At 62.8% G+C, this 8,985-nt stretch overlaps 1 protein-coding gene across 5 annotated transcripts in view; it reads left to right on the top strand.

Annotated features, from left to right (window-relative positions):
• Nucleotides 1-2,342: 2,342 nt before the first annotated feature.
• Nucleotides 2,343-8,985, top strand: part of PDGFRA (platelet derived growth factor receptor alpha) — a 33,596-nt gene continuing 26,953 nt past the window's right edge. For 2 of the 5 annotated variants that reach the window (XM_058667301.1, XM_058667305.1), the window contains exon 1: nt 5,446-5,668. The gene's annotated coding sequence lies outside the window, so the exon portion shown is untranslated. Of the gene's footprint in view, nt 2,368-2,564; nt 2,625-5,445; nt 5,669-8,370; nt 8,456-8,985 lie in introns of those variants that run through there. The other 3 variants (XM_058667302.1, XM_058667304.1, XM_058667303.1) reach the window with 3 other exon arrangements.

Here is an 8,985-nt window from a genome sequence, read left to right as displayed (position 1 = left end):
ACCTCCATCTGGGCCTCTGTGGCTGGCAGGGACCCAAACACACCATCTTCTGCTGCTTTCCCAGGCACATCAGCAAGGGGCTGGACCTGAAGAGGAGCAGCCAGGACCCCACCATGCCCACGCGGGATGCCAGCTGCCGATGGCGGCTTCCCAGTTCTGAGCCAAGCAGGAGCCATCACTTGACCTTCTGGAGCTGATCTTCTTAACCGGGGGCCTGGAGGAAGCTAGCCTGGCCCTGTGGGTCGCATGGCGCCCAGGCAGGATTGCTTGGTGACCTTCAAGCATGGGAGGGGTCTGTTTTTCAGCCCATACATTTTTTAAAGCATGACAAAGCGAGCCCTGAGCCCGAGGCCCTGGGCGGCAGCAAACAGAGAAGGTAGGATCTGCGTACTGGAACAAGGTGGGACCATAACAACACAGCGAGGAATGAAAAACAATGGGCCAGAGGGAAAGGGCCTCGAGAGGAGGCTAGACTAGGCCTCCACACCCCACAGGGCTGCCCTCTGCTCTGCTTCGGATCCAGGACCCTGCTAATGCCCCTGGGAAGGTAACAGAGGGTGCCCTGGTACCTGGGAAGGCCTGGATGGAGTGCCTGACTCCTGGCTTGGGCCTGGCTCAGCCATGGCCACCATTTGGGGAAGGAACCAGCAGACGGAAGATATCTCTGCCTTTCACATAAACAAATCTTTAGAGAGGGGGCGGTGGAGAGAATCCCATTCCCTGCTGTGTCCCTGATAGAGCTGAGCTGGCTGCTGTGTAAGACACACTTAGGACCACTGGGGACTTCCCAAGCATTAGCTCGCAGGGAGATGGGGGACAGTGGCCGCAGGAACTACTGGGGCCTCCAGCCCACGCTGAGGGCTGGAGTATGGGGAGAGCTGGCACCCCTGCGTCTGCATCTTGGGGATCAAGGGGCTGGCTGTAACTTCACGTGGTCTTCAGCTGGCCTGGAATTTGGCTGTGAATTCCATGGAGAGTGTGAATCAGGGGAAAGCTATCTGGCTTGGGCTACTTATCAGCTAAAGCATTGTGCTTTCACAACCACGTTCCACACACAGGTTTGTCAGGTCTGGTGGGCTCCAGGGCTGCCGTGCGTCCTGGGGTGGCAGGGAGCAGCTGTTATCCCATGGAGTCAGGAACGAGACAAACATAGAAAGTGCTGGAATTGCCCAACATCCTCTCCAGAACTCCATCTCTCTCTCTCTGAAAGATGCATTTATTTACTCGAAAGACAATCTAGAAAGAGAAAGTGAGCCATCTTCCAGCTACCGCACTCCCCACGTGACTGCAACAAATGGAACCCAGCCAGCTGCCCCCCTCTGGGTCTCCCAAGCAAGTGGCAGGGGTCCAGGCGCGGACCACCCTCCAGTGCTTTTAGGGTGCATTAGCAGAGAGCTGGCACTAGACCTGTGCTCCTAGGTATTTAGGCGGCGGTTTAGCCAGCTGCTCCACCGGTTGTTTTCTTATTGGAGGGGCTCCTTAGCTGCCCTCCATCCCACCAAACATTTTTTCTTAAATTGATTTATTTTTATTAGAAAGTCAGATATACAGAGAAGAGAGACAGAGAGGAAGATCTTCCATCTGCTGATTCACTTCCCAAGCTGAGCCCATCTGAAGCCAGGAACCAGGAGCCTCTTCCGGGTCTCCCTTGTGGGAACAGGGTCCCAAGGCTTTGGGCCGACCTTGACTGCTTTCCTGGGCAAGAAGCTGGATGGGAAGTGGAGGAGCCAGGATATGGGATCCCAGCACGTGCAAAGTGAGGACTTTAGCTGCCAGGCTACAGTGTTGGGACCCCCACCAACCATTCTTCAACGCATTGTTTTTAAAAGTGGCCTCATCCTGCCCCACAAACACCAGCTCCTGCCTTCACTGTGGAGGGGGCTCTTGCCCCTTGCTGGCTTGTTGCAGGATACTGCAACTCGGTGTGTAATGGACTGTGCATCCCACAGGGCCTGGGGTGCCTGAGGATCAGCAAATCAGCATATAATCGATGACCGTGCCCAGGGGCAGCTCCCGAGAACAGCTGAGCCAGTTCAGGGCCCACCTGGCGTTGCCCTTCCCCGTCTCCATGCCCAGCGCCTGCTCCATCTCCCCCACCCCCTCCAGTGCAGGCTCTGCAGCGCTCCTGGGACCAGGCCCTTTCTTCAGGCAGGCGGACCTAGCTGGAGCCAGCCCTCCTTCCCCTCCAAGCCACAGCTGCACCGCTGCAAAGCTGGATGGCTGAGGCCCCTAATAAACTGCAGACCTCCCAATCTCCCTGCCCCCGCCTCCCGCACACGGGTTTTCAAATTAAAAGCAACCCCAAACCCCAGGCCGAAAGAGAAGGCACTGGACGGAAGGGAGGCTGGGCAACAATCGCATCTTCGGGTCAGGCACGAGGGTTGGGGATCTCTACAAGCGGACCCAGAGGTGTCCGCAGGCAGCCCCCACTCTGGGGAGCGCATGGCCCACGCTGGCTGGGCAGGACCGCAAACCGCTCAGCCAGCGCTGTCTGCAGGCTGCAGCGGCGCCAGGACCCTGCCCCCCACCCTCAGGACCGGCTTCTTTCTTCCTTCTGCAAGCAGGGCCCCCCAGGAGCCCAGAAGAGACGCTGCACACTGCCCCAGCCACCACGGGGAAGGGAGGTGAGCGCCCCGCGGGTCGGAGAAGGGGGTGGCTGCGCCCCACACCTAGTCCCGCGTCACCCAGGCCCCACTTGGGGACCAAGGTTGAGCTGCTCGGAATCCTGAGCTTGCAGACCGCTCTGCCGGGGCAGATCCGTGCACAGGGGCGGGGACGCCGCGTCTGCGCGCCCGGACTCTCGCCAAGCGACTTTGGAAGGCGCAGCTGGGCGGGCCCGAGATGGGAGACGGGGCAGTTGGCAAGGCTATCCTTTGCCGGCCACCAAACGGCTCTCTCCCCGGCCCGGCCCTACCCCCACCCTGGCGTCCTTTTGGGGGAAAAAGCCCCAAACTTCACAGGTTTGCGCCCTTGTGATTTTCACCACGAAGGGTTTTGCGAACTGCTGCTTTTCGGAAAGCAAAAGGACCTTCCAGGTTCTCGGAGACGGAGAGAAAGGCGGGTGGGGTGGGGGAGAGGAGGCAACCGGAGCCACCTCCCTGGGCAACGCCCCGGCGGCCCAGGCGTGGCCCGAGGGCGGCCTCCGAGCGCTCTGGGGTCCCTGGGGCGAGTCCCGAGGGCAAGGCCAGGCTGGGCGAGGCAGGGCGAGGAGGGATGCCTCGTGAGTTGGTTCCCTGGGACCTAGTTGCTCCCTGGGAAAAGTTGGCGGGGCCCAACACTGCCGGGAGGGCTCCTCGGCTGGGGCCTCCAGGTAAACCTTGATGCGCCGGGTCAAGGCCAAAGTTCGCGCTCCACTTCTTGTTCCTTGACGCCGGACTGCGGGTCCGGCCAAGGCACCCTCATTCTTAGTCCCCTCTCTGGACCTTCTGGGAAGCCCCCAGCAGTCCTGACTGTTGGTTCACCGTCTCTGACCCGGCCCGTGGCCAGGAAAGGGAGGTAAAAATTCCTTAGGCTGCCTGGGCCGGCTGCGCTTCCCGCCCGCCGGCTGAGCGGCCCGGGACCACCCAGGGCCCTGGGGCGTCGAGGACGAGCCGTAGGAAGACCCCGGGGCTCCGCGACGTGGCCTCCTCCCATTCTCCCACCACCCCCCGACCATTTGCCATCCCCGCGGTCGGCTCTGCAGGCCTTTCAACCTACGAGAGTGTCACACATGGAAGCCGTTAGCAAATGTTTGTTAACGATCACAACAAAGGCATCGTTCAAATTAGGCAGGTAATGGCTACCAGCAGGGCAGGCTCCCTGCGCAGCCCGCTCCTCGGACAGCCCCAGAGGACTGGGGGTCTCCGTGCGCCGCTCTCGGGAAGGACCCTCGCAGGCACCACCTGTGGGCAGCAGGCGCTGGGGGCCATGCTGGGGGCGCCTGTCTCGCCCCGCACCCCTTTCCGTCCCGACGCGGTGACAAACCCACACCCTAACCCGGGAGGCCGGGGTCTGCTGGCTGCTGTTGTTTGGGGGCGGTGTAGGGTGGCGAAGCGGCCGTTAGTCATCTACAAGCATTACGGTATTCTCTTAGCGTTCCCAACAAGGGGCCGTTCATACATTCGCCTTCTACGATTTCCTGCAGAAACATGTGGAAGCAATAGCCTGCCGAGGACGCGCGCAGAGGCCCGCGCGGGGGCCCCAGCCCAGCCTCAGGCCCCCTGACCCCGGTCCCGACCCTCCACGCCCCCCAGCAGGCCTGCCCGGCGCGTTCTCGGGTGCACTCCCTGTAGCTTGTTGTACGGTCTCATAGCGGGCCGCCCTGGGGGGAGCGGGGCGGGTGGGGCGGGCGGGTGGTGTGCGTGTTTAGGGGGTGAGGCTCCAGGAGGACCCCCGCCCATTTGCGACCAGAGAATTGGGAGAGGACGGGCGCACAGCTGGGGCGGGCTCCCCTCCTCCACGCTGGCGCGGCGGCCCCCCGCTGCGCCCCAGGCCCCTTAGCTGGAGCGCCAGCGCCCCCTTTTCCTCGCGGGTGGGATCGCCCCTCGCCGGCTCTGCCTGGCCTTGCGTCCGTGGCGCAGGAGGTTGGAGCTCCGCTAGCAACTCCGTGGCCTCCATCGGGAGAAGGGTGGGGCGCCCACCGCGCACCAAGGGGACGTGGCTGGCGCAGCCGGCCAAGCCCGAGCCCCTGGGCGTGTGAGATGGGAGGGGAGAGGGGGCGCCCTGGGCCAGATAACCCCGAGACAAAGGCACAGAGAGAGGCGCCCCTCCGAGGGAGCGAAGGTCGCCGGGCGGAAGGCCGCCAGCCCAGGACACAGGCCCTCCATTCTTTTGGGCCCCCGAGTTCAGACTCCACCCAGCCTTTCAAAAGCTCATCATCCTCATATTGGACTCAACAGTTCGCCTAATCCCATTAAAGGATTAGCGACTTGGGCCACACTGCACTTTCCCTCAAAGACCTCCCATTTGGGGGGTGGGGGGGAAGCCACTTGGAGACGGCTCCCGAGGGTCCCGGTTCGGGCTGGCTGGCCGGGAGATTTTGTTTTGTTTTGTTTTAATTTTTATGAAAGGGACAGTGCAGATTTATATTCTCCGTGGGCATAGCCTTACAGTTTAATGTTTTCTTTTTCTTTTTAAAGAGGATCAAACTATATGGCAGCGCAGAAAAACAGACCCCGCCCCACCAGGGAAGCGTGGTGCTGTTTCTAGCTTTGCGCACCCTCTTTCCCGGCAGGGCAGTGACACCTCCCCCTTACGCCACCCCCACCCCATCTGGTCTGCTTCTCCCCGCCCCCCCTCCCCAGTTGTTGTCGAAATCAGTGGTGGTGGGGGGAGGTTGGGACAGGACCCCCTGATTGCGTAAGAGCCAGAGGCGAAGGAGCAGTGAGTGAGGAGGGGTGGAGACTCGGAGTGAGGGGGGAGGAGGGAAGCTTTTATTTTGAAGAGGCTGCGGGAGGGGGGGCTTCATTTCCTGACAGTTATTTACTTAGACCAAATGATTAGTTTTAGAAGGATGGACTACAACATTGAATCAATTACAAAGCGCGGTTTTGGAGCTCTCTGCCGTTGGAACTAGCGCGACCGAAAACAGAGGCGGCGACGGGGCGCAGATTGGAGGCCCTGGACTCGCTTTGCTTTCTGCCCCCTCGATGTGTAGGATTTTCCTTGCGAGTTGACACTGGAGGAGAAGGTAAAGGACGGGGGAAAGGACTTTTGTCAGAAAGGGAAGCCCTGGATCGGACTCTGGGCTGGGAGAAGCCAGGGGTCCTCCCAGCCTCCCAGGAGCTGGGTTCCAGCGGGTGCGCCTGGAGAGTGTGGAACTCGAGCCTTGGTGGGAGAAGGGAGATAGTCCGAGCTACGGTCTGGTGTGTTTTTCTTCTTTTCTCAAAAGCACACATTTTCCAGACTTATTTTTAAAAGCGGTGGTTTTCTTACAGCCCTATGACTTCCCAGGGAAATTGTTTAAGCTTACATTTTTGAGGTTTCTTCGGGGTGGGGGTGGCGATCCTGGGTACTCGACGGAACACCGAGTCAGGCCGAGGGTGCGGGCGGAGGTGTTGGCCGTCTCCTTGGCAGTGAGTCCTGCAGGGCTACAGGTTTTAATGAGTATTTTCATTCCTGGCCCGGTGGTTTGGCGGGCTGGCGCAGCAGCCGGCGGTGGGGAGCTCCGCCGGGCGACAGCGAGTCGCGGAGGAGCGCCGCGGTGGGAGCGCGCCGGGCTTGGCCGGAGCGGAGCGCAGGCCTTGGTGCACGCGGCGCCAGCCGAGCGCACAGGGTGACTGGATGGGCGCCGGGTCTGGTGCGAGCAGAAGACGGCTCCGGCTGGGACGAGATTTTTGGAGGTGTGGTGGCGGGAGCTCAGCAGTTTCTGATCGTGTTGCTGAAGGGCGACGGAAAGCGGGCGGGCGCTGGGGGCCTCGCGGTGCGCTCGGGTTGCGCGCCCTGGTGCGGGGGCGGCGGCGGCGCGGTTGAGCCTTCTTGGAGTAATGACAAACACATTTGGCCTCCAGTGAAGGAGTCGTCATCACCTCGCATTCCAGCAGCAAACTGCAAACTGCAGGCTGCGGGACCCTCGCTGGGCGCTGCCGCCCCCACAAACACCTTTCTGGGTTCTGCGGCGGCCGCCGCCAACTCCACATCAGAGTGGCTCCAGCGAAGCCGGGCTCTCGGCCCGCTGCTCTGGGCCGCCGCAGATGACAAACTGGCCGGGGTCTAGGCTTCTAGTGGGGACGCAACAGCGGATCCCTGACAGAGGAAGTCAGCTCCAAGTAAGAAGACAGGAAAGTTGGAGGTGAGACGCCCTCGCCGCCTCTTGCGCGGCGTCTGCCCAGCTTACATGTGGTGTGCGCCTTTCCACGCGCCGTGGGGATGCGTGGCGCTGCCTGCTGCATGGGAGCCATCCACGCGTGCTGCTTGGTCGGTCCCCAAGGCAGCGCTTGTTCTTGTTCGGTGCCTGAATCAGACGCCGGGGGAGCGGGCGCGAGTGCTTGGCTTGGAAATTCCTGGATCAGCACTTCTGGGCAGAGAGGCTTGGAGGCAGGAGCGAAGGAGGAGGCTCGACCCGGAAGCCCAGGCTGGGGTCCCTGCCTGATGGGGACCTCAGACTTGCTTGCGGAGTGTGTCGGTGGCTTTAGCTTCAGGGTCGGAGCAGTCTGTTTGAGTCCCTGTCGGACCCAGCTGTCTGCACGCAAGTCCTGGGCTGGGCAGTGTTGTGGGAAACGGCTTTTTGGCTTCGCAGCCGAATTGCTCAACGTTTTTGGAGGCGCTTGTCTCGCTTCGGTCACTCCCTCATGAGAAGCTGGAGGCGTCCGGGGCCAGGGACCCCGTGTGGGGCAGCCCTGGGGGAGAGGCAGGGTGTTGGTTTCTACGCACCCCCTCCCTTGGGGGGTGGCTGGGGGCAGCCAGGCCGCTTTGCACTCTTGCGGCTGACCTCTGGCGCCCACTAAGGCCGGAAGGGAAGGAAAAGAGGGGACCCTGGCAGCCAACGGGGTCACTGTGGGCTGCGCCCTCGCCGCAGTCCTCAGACCCACAGGGGTGCCAAGAGCCCAGTTTGGGTTCTCACCCTGGGGCTGCGGGCTGGGGAGGGGCATGTTGTTGGGGTCTGGAGCTGCAAACGCGCTGGCGCCGAGGCAAATGCTCACTGCCTGCTGGCCACGGGCCGTGGGCTGTGCGACGCGTCCTGGGGATGTAGTGGCCAGTGTCTTCCAACACAGACCCAGGCGACCCTCGGGGCAGCTGAGACCAGCAGCTTTCTGATTGCTGGCTAGAGTATGGGATGCCAGCAAGGGGCCACGGGCGCTGCTGCGCCTGGCGACTCCTGCACCCCACTCTGGCACACCGCAACATGTGGGGTCCCCGACTTCCCTGACCCGCGCTAGCCCAGCCTTGGAAGCCATTCTCCATCGGAACAAGTCCTTTGTTTGAGCAATAAAATGTTGGTGGCTTGGGGACCGCACACTCGGGGCGCCTCCTTGCCGCCCAAGGGGGACAGTGTGAAGTGAGGGCAACAGATGGGCCAGGGGCCAGGGCCACTTCCTGCAAACCACGGGCGCTCATCTCCTCGGGGCAGGCCTGCACCGCAGCCCCGCGCGCGGCCGTGGCGCCCGTAGGAGGCGCTGGCTCGCGTGTGCGCGCCTGTAACCCTAAACCCCGGCCCGGCCCCCTGGGCTCCTCCACACCCAGCCCGGCCCCTCGCAGGTCTCCACCGTCGAAAACAATGCAAACGCCCAGCGACTGGCCGCCAGCGCAGCCAGCGCAGCGGCTCTAAGCCTGGGGTCGCGCCAGAGGGGAGGCGCAGGGGGAGGCTGGGTCAGCAGGGCCTGGCAGCACTGGTGTGGGTGGGTGTGGAAGGGGCCCCGACGGTGCCCGGGGCTGAGCGGGACCAGCGCGGAGCTGCGGGCGAGGCTTGGGCGAGCTGGGCGCTCTGGGCTGCGCTGTCGAGGTCCCGGAGCCGAAGCTGCGCAGAGCGCATAACCGGGTAAGATCCGCGGGGCTGCCGCGCCCTCTGGTGGGGTCTGCGCCTGGGCGTTCCCAGCAGGGACCCCGGAGCCCAAGCCCACCTGGATCGCCTCCCTACTCTCCAGAATAAGATGCTCCGCTGGGCGCTGTGTGGCCCCTGGAGGAGCCCGGAGGATGAGTGAACTCAGCTGGAGCCGGGGGTGGAGGAGGGGGCGGCCTTGCCGTCCAGACTAGGAGTCCCCCTGCGCGAGGCCTGGCTGCCGTTGCTGGCCAGCCGGGCAGAGTCCGAGGGGGAGGCCCGGGCCATGCAGTGGGGGGCCCCTCTGATGCCTGGGGCCCACAGCCCCTTAGTGCTCTCGCGCCAGGTTTGGGGGTCGCCCTCTGGCAGTCCGGGGGAACACTTACAGCCGTGGTTTTCCTATTCATTCCTGCTGTCCAGTCGTGGGTTTGGACTGAGGTCGCCACGAAGCCCAAAAGTGCCGCCGGAGAGGGAATTGCTTGGAAAGGAAGATGGAAGGGCGGGTGTTTTGGGGTGGCGCATTCTTGGGG

The sequence above is a fragment of the Ochotona princeps genome, chromosome 7 (assembly GCF_030435755.1).
Source record: "Ochotona princeps isolate mOchPri1 chromosome 7, mOchPri1.hap1, whole genome shotgun sequence".
NCBI classification, from domain to species: Eukaryota; Metazoa; Chordata; class Mammalia; order Lagomorpha; family Ochotonidae; genus Ochotona; species Ochotona princeps.
Note: the sequence above shows the minus strand (reverse complement) of the source record. Positions and strands in the feature narration are given on the sequence as shown.